Genomic DNA, 19,651 nt, shown 5'->3' with positions numbered 1-19,651 from the left:
TATTATTAAGAGCATTCCTGCTTCTCATTACAAAACAACCAGATGCCTTACTTCCTTCAAGTGGTCCTGTCTCTTCAGTGAGGAATCCTCCAGATTGGAGAAACAATGATGCACAATTCCATTTATAGTCAGCCACCCTATTACAAACACCAGTTGGCTCACTGAAGGGCAAGTCTCCTACTTTTCCTTCTTGCCTCACATCTGCAGACATATTTATAATTTCTTTCCTCTTACTAAGGATGTAGCATGTTTTACTTCCCCCTCCCCCACAAACACACATTTATATGTTTAGGCCTATGCGGATGTTTCATATTTCTTTTCAGAAAAATACTGTTTTGTGAAATCAGATGGCTAGCTCTCTCAAGTGTGTACACACCTCCCTCTCACCCTCACCCCAACCCATTCCTGCTGATAAAAAGAAGGGTGGAAAGGATTATTTGCCTCTCTAGGTTTTGCAATGCTGAGAATAGTATATCTGTGTAAAGACCTTCCGCATGTTCTAATGCAGAAGGGCTCATGCCACTGGATGTAAGTAGGGCAACTGCTGCGAGCCAATGTCCTGGCTTAACTGCTACCAGTGTGTAATTCCACAAGAAAGTGGCAAGGGCCCTGGTGCTGATGGGTATAAATGTAATTGGATATATAGGGTATAACCAAGGCACATCCAAAATAAGGTCTAGGAAAGCTCTGAAACAGGAAGAAGAGAAATCCGGCCTACTTGATTGGGTTAATTAACTGATGCTGAGTCACACCACATAGAGCAGAAAAACAATGTAGTCATACTGAAGTGGTTCTTTTGCACACGCACACACACGCACACAAAATAGTCTCACTCTGAGATGCAGATGTTTCAGTGTTTTCACTTCCTTATCAGCATAAAAAAAAAAAACCCTGTGTGTTACAAGGTAACCCACACACAATTCAAGGGCTGATCAACTTAAAGTAAAAGAAAACCGGGGACAGGTAAGTCTGCCTCAAGGAAATGAGGCTACTTTTTCAGTGAGGAAGAGGAAGGAGATTGTTTGAATCAAACCAAATATTTATTTGGATGATAGGAGGATGCCACCAATCCAACTCAGTTTTAATCCATCTTCAGAGATGATGGAGCAGGCTGGAATTTATGGAGCGTACGCACTTCAAATAGTTTTGTGGCACTCAGCAAAGCAACCCTGAAATTAGCTCCAGGTGTTTTAGTAGAGCTAAGAAAGGCCTGAGAGCAGAACTACAGTAGTTTAGGAGATGGGATTTCACTTTCATGTAGGTCTTGTTCTAATGATCGGGAATAAAACTAAATAAGCTTCTCATGTTAAGGAAAGCAGAGATGGACATAAAGACGAACAGTAAAGATTCTGTATTAAAGTAGCAAGCATGAGGAAACTTTACCATGAAAAAAAAAAAATAGACACTGACCTTCTGACCTTCCTCCCTACAGAGACACATAAAAAGACATCTTATTCGACTGGCAGTTTGCTGCTTTTGTATAGAAATCGTTCATAGCAGTAGCTGCTGCTATTGTCTGGAATTTGCAATCTCAAAATGTTCATTTCAAAAAGAACATTTTTAGTCATATTTTCATTTTTTCCCCCTCTCGCTCATAGAAAACCTCAATTACCTTATTAATCAGCATTTCTCAGGCAGATCTCTCTTGCAGCCTCTCTCAGCCTGGCAACAAATCATGAATGGCCCTAACAGCTCTGATCTCAGAAATCCCCATCCATTTCCTTTGATGCTATCACCACTTCAGCTCAACAACAAACTGATGCTACTCAGCTTCAGCTGCTGCGTTATTTTCTCTATGCCTGTGAGATTGTGTAAGTGTAGAGGAAAGAAGGAGGAAGGGGAGAATGAATCTGAGAAGCTGGCTCCAGTGGAATAAACTTCTTTAGGAAGTTGGATGGGAGATAATAATGCACACAAGAGATTAAAGCACAGTCTCATTTTCACATCTTCCCCTTCCTTACCCAAACAAGGTCAGGGACAGATTGACCACATCAATAGTAATAATCAGACCCAACCCCATTTCCCACTTCCTGTATATAGACATCTTCACACCAGTAAACATTTGGGGACCAATTGTGGCCATTATTCTGAAGAAAATAACTGGGGTCTTCGGACCACTACACATTTCTTAGTAATCACTTCAGAAGTAAGGCCCAAAGAAGGATTTTTTCCATATTCAAGTTGCTGTTCCTCTTAGTTCTCCCACTCAATTTTACCTGCATTTTTGAAAACCTGACCAGAAGCTGATACAAAGAAAAGAGAAGTGGTCACCATGCAGTGAAATTTGCAGTCGTTAACATTAAAACCTGATGCTCACACTGCATATTGTCCTGACCTTGCAGAAGCACACTTATAGGCTTTAAATAGGATCTAAAAGAGGCTCTTTCTATGTCCTAGACTACTTCAGTGTGATGCTGCCTACAAGGAGATAAATTTAATTTAATTTAAATCTACATGGAGTGTTTTTGCCAGGAAGTTTAGGGTGGTGTGTATTGTAGCTGGGAGGCTTTTGAATTAATATATACAGCTTTCAGGGATGGCCTTTAATTACAGAGCACCTTGGTCATTACCTTGTAAGGCTTCCAAATTCCTTCCCCTTTATTTCTGACTCTGCAGTGCAATAGAGAAGCACTATTGGGTATGCTCTCAGTTGTAGCTTGGTGCAAGATTGAATCTCTCTTTATTTCAGTGTTCTTCCACCTGTTTTTAAAAATCCCCCTTAAAAAAATTAAAATAATTTTATTATTTTTTGTTCTCACTTGGGCTTTATTAAAACCAAATATTGTGCAGATTACTTAGGATCACGTCAAAACAAGTCTCATCAACCACTTATGGGAAAAGGTCTCTCTCTTGAAGCAGAAAAAAGCCAGAATCAATGCCTCAGGGACCTTCAGTGGAGGAAAGATCAGCCTGAATGGGGCTACCTTTGTACATCTCTTTCCTAGTGGAGGGAAAGAATTAGCTGTGAAAGGCAACCTCTTTGTGTCTATCTGATGTGGGTGCACTGGAAGGGCAAGAAGATGGGCTGGAAGAGACTATCCCCCTCTCTAGTTTTCCCTTCTGCAGACTAGGGTGAGGGTGTTGGGGAAGAAATCTCAGGAGAGACCATGCCATATGACATCTCTTTTAGTTTTAGGGTGGGTAGAGGGAAATAGAATTCTGGGTGGTGAGGGAGAGAAGGAGAAGAAAAAGGACTGAATGAAAGGACCCACCTCCATATCCCATAAGGGAGGGAAGATGTATCACAGAGGAGGCATCATACATGTGGGAGCTTCTCAGAGGGAGCACATATACTGGGGGACGACTGTCTTGGGAGAGTAGGCATAAGGCATATGCTAAACCCAGCAAGGCTTTTTTCCTAACGTTAAGCTTATGATTTTTTTCAGGATCCATCCCACACAGCTCCCAGTAAGTAAGTAAGTAAGAGTGACTTGAACCAGTGTGACAGACCCTAGTTTTCCTTCCTGCTCAGTTTTGCTTTTATTTAAACTAGTGCTTAGGCAGCCAGATACTGTGGGGACAGACACATTAGAGAAAAAAAGCCAGATCCATTCTTCTTGCAGTGAATAGAGCTATGCTAGTTTATACAGCTGTGGATCTGGCCCACAGAGTATGTTTCAAAACAGGTTAACAAAACAAAAAATACACACCGTAAAGGAGCTTAAAGTAGAAATAAACTCATTTGTGGCTGAAGGGATCTGAAGTTGCAACTATATGCTAAAAATTGAATGGCAACTAGGGCTCTGAAAAAGATGGACTTGCACTTGCTATTCACTATAAAGCATATAGTTGCCTCTTCATATCCAACAGTGGTAAAGTGACAGTCTTTTCATTCTTGTGTACTTGATGTGTGCAGGGTGTGGAGGGAAGAAGAATTCATCTTGTATTAAACACAACAAATAGTTGACACCTTATCCTTCTTTAAATGTTGTAATGTTTACTTTGCAAAACCCAGGAAAGCTTTTAGAATAGAGAGAGCAGAGAGACTCTTAAGCCATGTGTCCTTGCTTATCTGCTCTTTATCAACAGGCTATTGTTTCCTGATGGGACTCTTCGAAGTAAGTGGAACAAGGGGGTTAATGTTCAATAGGTATCTCCCAGTTCCCCTAAAGGAATACTGCTGCTGACAGAACAGCAACACGAGGCTCTCAGCTATTTCCTGCAGAATGCAACGAATCAAAGAGAAAAACCAAGGGCTGAAGCTATGTATTTTTAAAAAAAACAAGCACTAGTTTTAAAGAAAGACATTGTCCTTAGGAGAGATAATCCCACAATAGCGAGTCCATTAGAGGTATTAAGGCATTGGCTGCGGCCTGATCTACAAGGGCTCTGTCCTGACAATAGACAATTAAAGCCGATAAATCTGCACTACTTGTTGCTGTTCTAATTCCTCGTAATTGTATGCTACTTGTCCCTGCCTCCTGCACACAGGGATGAAGCATGCTTCTTTAATCTCCAGAGTACCTGACCTAGTTCCTATGTGGTCTTTTCAGGACCTGTTTTCTTCCCATCTGGACCTCTTTCCTCCTCCTCCTCCGCTTCCCCTGCTCTAAACACTGAGGAGGGTTAGTGTAGAGGGCAAGGAAAACATCAGAACACAGCACCCAGATCAATAATTCTGAAGCTCCAGACAATGCACTAATCTGCAATAACAGCTAATCATGCTCAATTTGGCACACCCATGATTAAACTCTACTTTTCATTAGGCTCAACAAACGGAGCAGACGCACACTGACAATTCAAATCACCATATCAATCTTAGCTGCCAAACTTGTGGGTATTTATGTGGGCTTCAGAGATGCTCTTTGTATCTACTATCTTGCTTATTTTGTTGTCATTACCAGACAATGCCTTGCCTAGACTATTCTTTTCCTCTGAAATAGATGGTACAACTCCTGTCACATTTTAAAAAAAAAAAAAAAAAAAAAAAAAAGAGAGATGTTCTTGTTGGACTAGATGCAGGAATGACTGAATAAAATCTACGTCCTGCATTCTGCAGGAAGTCGGACTATGATCAGAATGGTCCTTTCACAGTGTTGCCAACTCTCACAATTTAATCATGAGTCTCATGATATTTGGCATTTTGCTTAAAGCCCCATATCATGTTATTAACACGAGACTCTTAGATATTTTTTTAAGTATGCTTCTAGCCCTCCTGTGGCAGAGCAAAGTTTGAAAATGTGAATGCTAATGACTCAAAGAAGAATGTTGAAAGACCCCCACATAAAAACAAAACAAAACCAAACCAACCCTTAAGAGTTTTCAGCCAATCTCATGAGTTCTTTTAGGCCCTGACATGGTTTTTGAACACTCGAAGTTGGCAATATTATTTCTGTCTTTAGAACATTCAAGGTTAGCATCCCTTAAAATCATTTTGATAATGATCTTTCACTCACCCACACAGAGCTGGTTTCTACCCCACAACAATTTCATCTGGTAAAATATCTAGCAGATCCTCTCTCCTACCTCTTCACAAACTGCCCTTTACGAAAGCTTATGCTCAAATAAATTGGAATCTCTAAGGTGCCACAAGTACTTCTTTTCTTTTTGCCCTGAAGGCCTCACTCAAGATTTTCCACACTCTATAGGTAAAATATAACACTAAATTCCAGAACTCTTAGAGGCCGACCTCACAAACTCAGGGGTCTCTGTCTGTTTAACTTTAGCTTATCGTCCTTGTATTAATGTGAGTAAGTGTTAAAACTGGAATCTAGGTTACCCTTTACAAAACAAAACAAAACCTAGAGTGTGGATTGTATCAGCTGAATGCAGGAAACAGCTACCCCATTAATATTAATTAATTCCTAAAGCATTTGGAGCCAACTTGAAATAAGTCAGTAGAGTCCCTCTCCTGACAGCCCTTCCTTAGGCAACTTCTACTTTTAAGATGCTGATGCTTGTAATCTTATACCTAGTTCAAAACATATCAGAGGCCCCCTACAAAATAATTTATGTCATCCTAAACAAACAAAGCCTTTGAGATTGCAGTTTAAGATATTGCACAAGTCCACTCAGTTTTTCATTTTAGCATATGTAACTGTAACAAAAAAACAAAACATCCCACCAAAAAGGGGGACAGCAGCAGATTGCAATACAGAAAGCTCTCAATCTTTTGTTGCCCTGTACAATAACAATTGGGCTTTGCAGAGAAAGATGACAGACTCTTCTTATGGAGACTAAATCAGTCCTTACACTAGGGGCCTGCCAACTGCAAGAATGGAAACAAAATATTACAGATAATTCACTTTTCATGATAAAGCATAAACAGGCAGGCATGCAGCACCCAGCAGGGGCTCAACTGATAAAACTGTGTCAAACACAAGCCATTTGTCAACCACGGAGGGAAGGGGAGCAAGCTGAAAGATGGACTCAGGAAATAGATTTATCTGATGCAACACATTAACTAGTATAAATACTAAGAAAAAAGTAAACACATTTGCCCACCAGTATCTCCAGCAAGCAAAGAAAAGCCTCTGCGTTCCAAACCTACTCCAGCCACCCAACCACTAAGCTGTCCTAGCTACAACAGTAGCATTTTCTTCTCCTGTATTATTAGAATACCATTGAATTCATGTCACTTAAAGAGTTTATTAAAAGCATACATTATGATTAAACAAAACAAGTGTGTGACTCCTCTGCTGTTCTAGTCTCCTCCCTTCACCCAATAATGCCGCCTGGCAGCAAACAAGTATGGTAACATACCCTAAGAACAACATATAATTGTTATATAATAGTTTACTTACAGTTTTGCTCACTGGGACAGCCTTATCGGATACAGTGCTTTTACCCATGAAGGTCCCAGGGGAAAATGTAGTCCTACAATACTATTCAAGCATACTTCAGAACTCCTCTACCAGTGTAATACATGACATTCAAACTAATCAATACAATATCAAGCACTACAGACTTTTTGGAAGTTACTTTTCATTATACTCATTCTAAATAATTACAATTATTTAATGAAGTGTCTCTTTGCTACAGTAACGGTGATAAGGAAAAATGGTTAAAGGAAATATGTAATGCCAATATAGATCAAAAGCTACATATAAATCAAACTAATCCCAACAACTCAGCAATATCAAGAGTTAATATCACAGCACATCATTTAACAGGCCTAACCCGAAACTAATCATGAAACTAAGAAACTAACATTAAAATAGGTAGTCATAATGCTACACGCTATTAGTTAACGCACAAAGACAAATACAGCACATTTCCTTGTTTAGCAGTATCTCCATGTATCTACCTAGAACAGGTTCCCAGTCTCCAATTCGTACATCCCAGGATTTTAGTCCCTATGGAATGTCTGTCACTCACTCACATGCACACCCACATACACACCACACCCGCGCTCCCACTCTTGCACACTCATTCTCATCTAGCCCTCCCTCAAACAGCTCTTAGGACTTTAGAATTTCCTCTTGCTAGCAGATTTCCCCTCCCCTTCACATCTACTCCACCCCATGCAGTAATTAAGCTTAGCAAGAGCAATTAACAAAACAAACTCCTCTCATCCCGGTGGCCTGATAATTCTGATTGTCATGTTTTAAGATATGCAAGAGGGTTTCAAATGAAGGTAAATTAAAACATTGCACAATACCCTTTTGGCGCCTAATTGCCCCCATTGTTTTATATGAACAATAGGTTTTATTCCATACTTAAAAATATCTACTCTGAATTTAGAGCTTAAAAATGCCTTTGTTGGCTCAACTGTCTCATACTATTGTTTTCACTGATATATTAGTGTACAGTTGCTTGACTATTATGCACACTAATACACATATGCTACTTATAATTTTTTCCTGTATTTGAACTATCCGGTGACCCAAAGAACATAATGTGAGATGTAAAATATGGGTTGCAGTTTGAGTAGCTGTCCTTTTCCCTACCTGTTGACCTATGGCTCAGAACTGATGGCTAATGCCTGAAAAATTGTTGTGCTGGGTTTGCACCTGCTTTCCATTCACTTTCCACTAATACTTTAGTTGGATGAGTTGACTGTCAGGAATGTCACAAAAACATCAACTAGCGACTGATGCCCAGTGAAATTGATGAAAACCCCTCCTTTGATTTCCTTGGGTTCTGGATCAGGCTCATGGAGAATATTTGCCCAGAACAAATCTTGAATTGGTAAATGTGTATTTGAATTAAAACAAAATTCTAGAAGTGACACTAATGCAATCAGGGAACAGAAACAACATATCAGTGTGTCCAACCAAAACTAACTAACACAGTTCAGATTTTTAATATATGCAACAAACTGTTCACAAATACCAGCAGACCAAATGAATTATTGTTAAAATTATTTAGCTAAATTTTTGAATAAATGTGTGAAAACTAATCTGCTCAAGGAGAATTCATGAGCAGAAAGAAAGACCAGAATTGAATAAGTGGTCTGTTATGTGACATTTTCTCAACTCCAATTTTATATAAACTGAATGAAGTAGCTATCTTTTAAGATGCAATCTCACAAATTCTTTAAACTACAGCAACAACTGAGATAAAAAAAATTTAAAAGAACAGAAAGCTAAAGTTCTTTTATAAAGGATTTATTACTACACTCATTGCAGCAACTGTGCAATGAGCTTCTAATTCGGTAGGTATATTTCTCTACTTCACTGATTTAATTTCCACTGAAAGTCAACAATATTTGCACAAAGGTATTTTTCTGAACAGACAGACAACAAATGTGATTTCAAAAGGTTTCAAAATAGAGCACATTGCACAAACACAGGGAAAGTTTCAACTTCCAGCAGTTAATTTTTCTACTTCTTCCACATTCTTGCCTTGAGTCAATGTTCTATAAAGACTTGTAATGAGCCATCAGATTTGTAAAACAATAGCCTAATATAAAAAGCCATGTTACATAATAATATTACACAAAAAACTACATTAAAAAGGACATTAAGGTTGCTAAGCACTCAAAAGTTAGGAAATGCCAGATATACAGCTGCATGTGTAATCTTAATTCTTTGCATATATGTACATGATAGTGCTCAATTAATCAGCAGCTCTTCAATATTTCATTTTCTCCTTGTAGCTCAATGTGTGGCCTTATTTAACTGCACACTATTCAAACCATGCTATGAAGATATAATTATAAATTTCCTTCTGAGCTTTTTTATGACACTCGTCACTACTGTGGTTGAGTGCATCAAAAACATCAATGAATTTATTTTCCCAACATACCTGTGAAATGAGGAAATATTATGAATTATTAATTGAGCAAGGATACAGAGATTAAGGTCAAAAGTATCCACTAACTTTGGGTGCCCAATCTGAGACGCCTAAAACCTGATTTTTCAGAGTACTTAGCAATATGTAACACTTCATATGTTCAAAGCACAACTCTCACTCACTCCATTAGCAGCTGTGAGTGCTCAGCACTTCAGCAAATCAGACAACCATTCCCAGTTTCCCCTTCCTCACGTACAAGCTCCTTGTCCCCTGTCTTCTTGCCCGGCCACTCCCAAGTCCCCCCCTCTCCACCCCGGCTCCTCATCTAATCAATTTCTCTGCCGCATGCTGACCTTCAGCTGTCCTCCCCACTCACGTTCCACATCCCTCTGGACTCCCAATCTTCCTCCCGGGGCTCTTCCTCCAATCCCAGTGATCCTCCCTTTCAGCTCATTGCCTCAGTCTCTTTGTTTGGACTGTCCCAGTTTCCCCCTCACATCCTGGCTCTCTCTCAGATTTGTCTTCCCTCTCCCTCACCTCCTTTCCCCTGCTCCATTGGTTCTCAGTCTCCTCACCCAGCCAGTCCATGTTTCCCCTGGCACCTCATGCAATCTCAGTCTTTCCCTGATCCCCTCCTCACCCCACTACTAGCTTTCAGTGCCCCCTCCCCCCCCAGCTCCTAGTTTCAGTCTCCTTGCCAGCCAGTTGGAGTTCTCCTCCTGGCTCCCAGTCCCAGTTTCTGTCCTCAGTACTCAGTGCCAGTCTCCATGCCCACCCAAACTCAGTGTCTTCCCAACTCCCAAGTCCCTCTCCCCGAGCCTGCCAGTCTCCTGTCCCAATTTCCATCTCTCCAACCCCCTGGCTCCTTGTCCTAATGTACCCCCCTCCCCCCCACACATCTGGCTCTTTTCTCCTCTTCATTTGAATCAGGCAGCTTCCTCCTCCTCCACACTGCCTGGCCCTAGTGAGAGTTACTGATAGGACAGAACAGTGCTCCTTGCTCTCTGTTCAGGTGCCTGGACCCAGACCCGACATAGTCTGTATCAGCACAGAGGTGCAATTGCAGGGAAAGTCCTGGTCAGCACTGTGCTGGAGAACACTGTACCTGATGCAGACAGAATCTTTGAGGAATTTTGCTGCTAAAATCTAAGAAGTTGCCACTGGGCATGAGTGAACTGCAATTTTTCAAAGGCTTATACAATTTGGCCAAATTTGGGTGGATTTTCAGGGGGGTGTCAAAAGGCACATCCCTGACACCATGGCCAACTCCCTGTCAAGTTCCTGCTCCAAAGCATGGATACAATGTGCTTTTCTTTAGCCTTGCTCTCAGAAATGATTGAACCAGTTTGGCTGAAATATTCCCACCACAAACCCATCAGCTTGAGGCAGACTCCGAGCATGGAAACTTTCAGACCAAATGGTTAAATATTAACAAAGTTATAAACAGCTGAAAGCAGGGTCTTACAATGGGAAGTGCTTGGAAATCTTAATAGGTGGTGCTACCAGCCCTGTCTACAACATAGCATGTTTCAGATTATTTCCCCACCACCACACCCACAATTCTCTTTTTTATGTGAATGACAATATGAGCAGAATATACAGATCACATATAAGGACTTGGATATAGACAAATCTAGTTTCCTCAGGCTGCTATTCTTCTTTCTGTAGTTCCACTTAAACACACTAGAATTAGATGACATTAATGCTAAAGTACCACATGGTTCTATACATAGATATAGTAGATGAAGCTCTCTGCCCCAAGGAGTTTGCAATTTAGCCTTACAATCCTATAATGACTATTGTGGACTCGTGCACAGCCCCATTGCTCAGCATGGGCATTAGAACCAACTTGCATGAATCACATTGCAGAATTGAGGCCTTAGTAATTCAACCTTCAGTTAATAGTCATAAAGTGTAGTCATGCACTAATTTCTGCTTTCTTGTTTAACCAAAAATGTTTAAATACGAATTTTAAAATTTTTCTTCTGTGTCCAAGCCAGAGGATTCCCAAAATACACCTAAAACAGTAATATTTAGAAAAATTAGTGTCCCTGAACTGATCACAGAGGAAGGAGGTGCAGTCAAAGTGCTCATGTTAGTAAAGTAAGATAATACATTTCTTGAAATGAATGAAAATCCAGTAGCACACATCTGTTTTGGTAAACCAGTGTCCTAAAATGCCCAATTTTGCCATTAAAATGATCAATTAAAATTTCAATTGAATTTAAAGTTTCAAAAGTTTAGTCTGAGATAGGAAATTCCTCCTACAAAATTCTCAACATTATTTTCCCACAAATCAAACAACTGGGAGTAAGGAAAGCTAGCATCCAGTCCTCATTTCTTCGTTCCCTCTTAGCCCACCGCCACAAGATGGCTACTTCCTTTCCACAATCCATTTCAGTCAAATCTGTACACAAAACAGGACACATCTTCTGGGCAAGCTCAAGTCTTTACGTGCAGAAAGCTCCCTTCAAAGCATCATTAAGAATCTGTGTGGGAAGTGTATGAAATATTAAAACCGTCCTGTATTTTTTTTTAATTCTAAATTTGCCCCACAACTTCTCTGTTCTCATTTATTTTGGGTTAACATAACCTTTTTGACTCTTGAAGTAGATGCACAAATATAAGCAGAACCACAAATGCAAAAAAACAATAAGATGATCTGCAAGTGCCTCCCAAGAGGACAGTTCTGACCCAAAATGTGATTTTTTTTTTAGATTAATATGCTTCTCCTACTTTAGCAATTGGAGACAGGGAGGGCAAAGGAGAAAACAATGCATTGAGTCCCCAGGAAAATAAAGATAAACCTTTAGGTGTTTTCCCAAATCTGAATTTCTTTGGTTTTCTTTGGATGAAGACCCCACCTCCAGCCTTGTCTTCCTTTCTTAACTATACAACTTCAGACATGTCCATACCCCTCTATTCAAGTCATAAATTTACTCTTTAAATAATCCAGAACTAAATATTTTCTACACTGCCCATCACTGTAGTAACTGTGCCCTATCCTTCCTATTATGGGGTCCAGCAGATCAAACAGAATGTTTGCTGGTTCTTGCCTTTACGCTCCTCACATGAGCGTCACACACTCTGACCATCTCTAGTTAGATCCGTGCTTGTCCACCTCCTCAGCAGGGTTAGTCACAGAGCACCCCTGCTTTGTATCATCCATTAGCTGCCAGTTCTGTTCTGATGCCAATTCAAGGCCATCAATAGATTACAATCCAGCAATATCAGAGGATGGCTCTCCATCCTTGGTTAGCCAAGAAGCTTCTGTCTTCTTGGACAAGGCAGGTAGCAAAACCGAGGGCAAACCATGTGAGATCTGAAAATTCAGCACTCTCAGTTAAGTAGGTCAACTTGTGAAATGGGCTATCAAGCCTTGTCTAGACTAGGATTTGGAAGGTGTTATCTCACACATGTTAACAACCTAGTGTAGACAAAGCAGTATGCCTTTTACATGTGTTAAACCAATCATATGTTAACTCTCTATGTTAGTTAACACCTTCCAAATCTAATCTAGATGAGGCCTAGGAGAACTACACTCACCCAAGGCTAATTGCTTTTACAGCATGCTGCAATATTCATCATTTGCTAAAATTTTCCCATAATAGTCAAAATAATTACTTGAGGGTGGGGGACGGGGAAGAGAATGAGCAGAGAGCTTTCTGGAATTTGGAAAGGGTAGACTGCAGAATCCACTATGGACTATCACCACACAGGCCTAATTTATAGGATAAGCACCTAGAATGCTGATGTGAATGTTACTGTATGACCACAGATATACAGATAGGTACATACATAACAGATACAATGAACTCTAGGACAATGCAAGATGTAAAGGGAGCTAGTTTTATGCCAGCCTGCCACATTACTAGATCTTATGATGGAAGGGTTAAAAGCCAAAGAGATCTGCTTGATATGGGTTGATAGAAAGAGGAAGAGGCAAGGCAGGTGGAGAGAGCTGGAGAAAGGAAACTTTGTGGATCTCTTTTTCTCTCGATCAGGATACAAAGTGAAAGGGAGAATTAAAACAAAACTTCAAAAGCTTGTCTAAAACCAACAAACTACTTTGGTGGTTCAGCTGAAGGTTGAGTTTCACCAGTCATTATCAATACAGTAGACACAGAGGAAAGTATGTAAAACTAGCAAAACAACCAACTGGCATGTAGAACTTGTCTAAACACAAAATGATATTGGTATCCTTAAAGCAATACAACTTCCCTAGTGTGGATGCAGTTATTCCAGGGTAAAGGTTCTTCTTCCACAAGGAGCTGTACCAATATAAAGCACCTTTCTACTGATATATCTGTATACACACTAGGGGTTGAACTGATTTAACCAGTTTTGTAAAAATCACACCCCTAACTAAGATAGTTTAATTGGTACAAAATCTGTATGTAGATCAGTCCTAAGTGAGGGCATGCTTTCACGCTAATCATCTGAATTTCTCTCATGTTTTGTCTGTTTCTGGCAGTAAAATTCACTATTTTTCCAGCCATCAGTATAGACAACTGGCTCCTTCTGGAAAAGATGGCAGCAGCAGTGGTTATCAATCAAACCATGGACGCCCGGTGCACTAATGCAGCCTTGTTAGCATTTTCTCTTAAATGTCTGTACTTGCTATCTTTGAGGTGTGCTTAGACACTAGTGGGTCAGATCCTCAGCTGGAGTAAAAGGACACAGCTCCATTGACTTTAAAGGACATTAGCTGAGGCTCCAGCCTTACGGGCAGTAAGAGAATCCAGATTAGGTTCTGGAGCTAGGTTTCCCAGTGGTGTATGCTGTAAAGTGAACTGGTTTACCAACCTCATTATTAAGTCCAATCACTGTACAAGGATCTAAAGACAACTGAATATCAAACTCAGAGTATATGCTGGTTGCTGAAATACAATCCTGACCCCTCCTCCCCAAAAAGTAATTTTTCAGATAAACTTACATAAAAACTCTGTACTCCCTCCTCACTCAATTTACAGCACAGAATATTCTGCAAATCACTGCATCTAGTAACTTTTTACAAAAACATAATAGCTTCAAGGGGCACATTTATTAAAAATCCTTCAGCAACAATAGTATTAAAGTCCATGCTTCCAATTATATTCTTTTCTTCAATTAGTCTTAAAGAAACTAACACCTCTATTAATCATTTCAATTAACTGCAAGTACCACATGACACTGGCATCAGCAGTCCATATGTTGTGTTCCAATCATCCAAATATTAAAGCCTTTTTAATTGATTTATCTAAAGAACATTCAACAGACTCAAGGTGGCAGCCAGCCAGGAAATCCCAAAAGAAGATGACAAAAAAGGTGGGGGGCGCTAAACCAGTTTCCCAATTTGTTTTTTTCCTCTTCCTCCAGGGTTCACTAAGTTAATCCAATCAGCCCATAAAGACCCTTTTTAATAAAATAAATAAATAGATAAGAGAAGACACATGTCGGCTCTCGCGGTGCTTTCCCTGTGGAGAAGCCCCTTCTGCTACAGTAGACAGTCACCCTGTTAAGAGAATGCTGCATACAAGAGTGCATTTTTTATCCAGCAGAAATATTTAGCTTGGCTGCCTGCCAGGGAATGCTGGAAGAATAGACTGAATTAGGGGATTTACCTTCCACGTGTTTGGCACGTGTCATTGGGCTCTGAAGAGCTTGTGTCTCTCTCTCCCGCCCCCCCCACCCCCCATCAAAGCTTTCCTACAGAGAATAAAGTATGACCTATAAGAACAGTTGATGGGTTGCATTACTAAGTGTTGGCACCGTGACTTTGTTCTGCTGAAAAAGAAAACTTTTGCCTAATTTCAGATGATCATTTGTTTCCCTACCCAAGTAGGGGGTACATAGTTTGAAATTATTCTTTTGAACAGGTATATTTTTCTTTTTGGTTTTTAAAACACATGGGGTACGTTTTCTGTAGGCAGACTTAACTCGGAGAGAAAGTGATTTAAAAATAAATCTCCAACCACAGAACATTTTAGGGACTTACTGAAAAAAAGTAGCTTCGTAGATATAAGCAAAGTAGATCATTTTGCCATTTGATTTCTATATGTTGACATGTGGACTTTCCTTATTTTAGAAAGTACTCCCTAATGTAAATAGTTCAGTCCTGCCAATATCTATTAAGACTAACAATCAGAACAACATATAACAAAGACTAACAATCAGAGTTTAAGATTAAGTACCATGTAACTCAACTGCACTCCTAATTTGAGAAAGGGGGTGTCTTTGTTATAATTTGACTGCTGGTGCCATCACATGTATTTAGAAAAAGAAAATAGAGTTTCCTTGTGAATTAAAGCTGGAAAGTCTTTCAACTGCATTTAATTCAATATATTGGATGTGTGTCTGACACCTGCATTGGTTGTGTTTACATCAGAGAATTTTACCAAACAATTCCCATTGGTGCTAATACCAATTCATTTAAATCAGTGTTGGTGCTGGTGAGAAACCTAGTGAAGACAGATCTCTGGCAGCTTCTAGTGGTTTTATCTTTGTGTTAGTTGAGCTTAGTCTTTGTCTGCACACTTTTTTATTAACTAAATTGGTTTAAATTGGTTTATTTGACTAAAATTGGTGTAACCCCTTTGTGTGAACACTTTTATTTAGATCAAGTCAGGTTCTGAACTTCATCTAAACTGATTTAGTTTAATCTACAGAATTTTCATGGAGACAAGGCCTTATTCTAAGCAGATCTGGTTGACATGGTGGTAAAAACCCCTGAGCCCTCCAGTCCCTACATTATTAGTAGCAATGGGTTTAGCTAAACCATTTCTGGAAACAGTTTAGCTGCAAGGGTAGACATGACCAAAACATGCTTTTCTCCCAGCTATAATTCCACTTAGTTCAGCCATAAGCTTGTGGCATCTGAGTGAGTGTGACATTAGAAGACCCAGTTTACCTTACTCCAAGAAAGACTCAACCACTGTTTCTGAAATGGTGCTGAACATGGTTTGATCCTGTAAACACGTATACATAAAACTGCTTTCAGTTCTGGTTCAGCTGTGCCTGTTGTCATCTATGGATAAAATTCCCTAGTTCAGGCAAGGGCTCAGATACTCAGGCTACAGTACTGTTTTCCAGACCTTTTATAGCAGCTACAATGAGACCTGGTTTCATTTATAGTGTAAAAGGGCCTTACCAGGGGCTACTGAAAATTAACATAGCAGTTAACTCAAGTTAGGTGTCAGCTTCAGGAAAGTCACACAAAGTCAGCACCAAATTTAGCAAGATTTGTAGGTCCAGATTCTCTGGTGGTGTAAATCAGCATCGTTCTGTTGATTTTATTGAAGCTACTCCAGTTAACATGAGCTAAGGATATGAGGCCAGATTTTTAGAAGTATTTATTAGGCACCTTGCCTTTAAAAGTCTAGCCCTTGGTCCACAAAATGTTTAAATTCTTAAATAAATAATGTAATCCACATTCAGGTTAAAGTACTGCAAGGTGAGTGTCTTTGGATGGAAAGTGAGAATCAAAGTTTCCACCCCTGCAATGACAAGCCCAACCAGGCTTTCATTATCTCCTCCTCCTCCATGTTCCTCACACATGTAACTAGACTCAGACAATACTACATTTACAAAAAACCTACATGGGCCAGATCCTCGACTGGTATAAATTGGCATAGCTCTGCTGATTTCAGGGTCTGAGAATCTGGACAGTATATTTTTAATTTTATATAGAGGCTATATATTTGATAAGTTTCCCCATCTTTCCATAAAAGATGGTAACCTTTGTGGTAATACAAGTAACTGTTCTTTCCTTTTTTTACACTTAGTGTTTAGAAAATTTGTTTATCACTATGCAAAGCTTTCAAATAAATTACAGTAAGTAACTCTGCTGTTGACATGCATGTTTGGCAATATACTGCAGTGAGATTAAATAGTTACTGAATCTCTGCTTTACATTTTCAGTTTAAAATCTTTGCAGTTAATTGAATTTTTGAATGACTCTGACCACTCAGTACTCTAGCACTGCCCTCAGGTAGCAGCAGCATCTGTTATACATAACCTACCAATGGCTGCTTTTAAATTATTAGAAAATGGAGTTAACTGTTCTTGAGTACTAGTCTAGACTTAGGTAGGCATACTATGGAAAGACTAAAATTTCAGTTGAAATGAAGCCTGAATCAGTGTACTGTACAGTGAATATTACATACTTGAAGCTTACTAAAAAGCACACAAAAATAGCAAGAATGCTGTTGGTATTTTTCATTGTAAACATGTAAGCAAAATCCCCTCCCTCCCCCAACTCCATATAGGATTAATTTCCTGACAAAATATTGGTGAACACAGAAGGTCCATTTCTTCATCTTTGGCCTTGCTTCTGTACTCATCACAGCAATACTGTGGCGCCCAAATCTGGAACTGGAAATTGCCCATTTGGTTTGTCTCTGAAAACAGTGTTGCCAAGTTTACATTGATACTATGACTAATATTCCAGAAAGCTAATCCAAAAAGCAAAGACTAACATGCTGCTGTGTGTGGGTCTGATGGCAAATGATTGCTTGGTGCTTTTGTCATCATTGTAACACACTTGTTATTTTTAAACGGTTTGCTTACACTTTTACAGAAAATATGGCATTTTTAGTAGTAGAAATAAACCTTTTCTATATCTTGTCCAACCCAGTTTTCAGTTAAAAATCACAAACAAACAAAATCTAGGCACCCCTATTTTTTTATTTTTTTGGTTTGGTATACTATTCTGCAATGCCAGGGGAGAAAATGAACCTTTATATGTTAGTGAATCACAATGCATTAAATTCTCTTTCACAAACCTGCCTTCTTCATTAAAATCTTATTTTCTTGGTAATCTCCTTTGATCACTAAAGTTATAAGAAGCCCCCTCCTCTCCTTTTGATACTATCAGTGTAGCTTTTGACCAGAGAGCGTGATGAATTAAATGTATGACAGATATGACAGGTGAGGAGTGCTTGGAGGGGGCTTAAACAGCAGGGATAAGACAAAGTCCCCATTTAAGAACACAACCCCCACCCAATGGCTAGCCCGTTAATGACCAACCACAGAATCACTATTTGTCCTGTTGGCTGAGGAGCAAGCTGATACTATAGAAAAAGCTTTGTTAGCCATGGGGCTGTTCTTCAATCAGGCCACACAACCAACTAATTGAAAAGGCTGTTTTTTTCCAGAGTATTTGAAATACAAGCTAGGACTTTCGTAGGTATACTAGGGTCTTTCCTATAATGTTGTATTAATTTAGCCGCCACAAATTTACAGCTGGACTAAGTGGTATTACAGCATATAAACCTGAAAATCTATCTGCAGGGATCCAGCTAAGCCCTGGAGAGAGGCAAGTCCAGCAGTACAAATCCAAGGAATTTTGGAAGTCAATCCATTAGGATTACTAGGGCAGACCTTTGATTTTGGAAGTCATAGGCTCAAAATATGGAAGCAATTGACTCTCAATCTTCCTTTATTTTAACCTCTTATCCGAGGTCTTATTGACCTAGTTTTTATTCAAATAAAATGATAAATATAGATAAATTACTGGGTGAGAAGAGATTATTGGGTGAGAAGCCCAGTAAAATATTTGCTTTTCATGAGTAATTAAAAAGATGCATTTCAAAAATTGTTTCCAAATCTAATAGGACCTTATGATATATAATTGGATGACAAACATTAAAGAAACTGACAACCTAATCACCTTTCACTGTTAGCTAACAGCCTCCAGCTTCCCCGCCCTCCCTTTTAAAAGCAGTCAGTACTTGTTAATTTAGGTATGTACAGCATACTGTGCTGAACCTAAATTAAGAGTCCCAGGTTCCAAGGTTCTAAACACCCAGCAACCTCCTTGAGGTGAAGAAATCTCTGAACCCCCTGCAGACAAGGATTATATTCTCAGTGGGCATTCTCAGATTTTATCCTTCCAATCTGTGGGTAGCAGAAGGCTAGCAGTTTCCCAGCAGAGGTAGGTGCCGAACTGGTATTCACAGACAAGCCCAACTGTTTTGAAAAAATTAGCACTAGGCTGTATAGATACACATGAGAGTTCTCGTGCAGCTTTTCTTCAGGTTTAATGAGAAAGTGTAAAACCACTCACACAAATAACAATGGGTCTTTACTTTTGCATTTAATAGGCACCCTACTGTAAATATTTTAAAATATAACAGGAGGGAGCAGAGTCTAGTGTTTAAATCATAGACCCTGGAGTCAGCAGATCTGGGATCTATGCTCAGCTCTGCCACAAGATTCTGGTGTGGTTTTTGTTGTGTCACTTAATCTCCCCGTGCCTCAGTTTCCTCACATATAAAATGGGAATAATCTTACCTAACTCAAAAAGGTATTGTGGTCTAGTGGTTTAAAACCAGGCCTAGGAATCCTCATGTTTTAATCTGAGTACCAACACTGATTTTTTCCTGTGGCTTTTGAGAAAGTTACTTAACCTCACTACGATCCAGTGTCCCCATCTACAAAATAGGAGTATTTATACTTCCTTGCCTCAGAGGGTGGTTGCAAAGATTAATCAGGT

At 39.5% G+C, this 19,651-nt stretch overlaps 1 protein-coding gene across 3 annotated transcripts in view; it reads right to left on the bottom strand.

Annotated features, from left to right (window-relative positions):
- Positions 1 to 19,651, bottom strand: part of PRDM1 (PR/SET domain 1) — a 117,032-nt gene that overhangs the window by 30,257 nt on the left and 67,124 nt on the right. Inside the window, exon 1 of one of the 3 annotated variants that reach the window (XM_027829244.3) lies at positions 7,247 to 7,383. The exons of the other annotated variants lie outside the window; for them this stretch is intronic. The gene's annotated coding sequence lies outside the window, so the exon portion shown is untranslated. Of the gene's footprint in view, positions 1 to 7,246; positions 7,384 to 19,651 lie in introns of those variants that run through there. 3 annotated transcript variants of the gene reach the window in all.

The sequence above is a fragment of the Chelonia mydas genome, chromosome 3 (assembly GCF_015237465.2).
Source record: "Chelonia mydas isolate rCheMyd1 chromosome 3, rCheMyd1.pri.v2, whole genome shotgun sequence".
Classification (NCBI taxonomy): Eukaryota; Metazoa; Chordata; order Testudines; family Cheloniidae; genus Chelonia; species Chelonia mydas.
The sequence above is the reverse complement of the archived record's forward strand: the minus strand, read 5'-3'. Positions and strand labels throughout refer to the sequence as shown.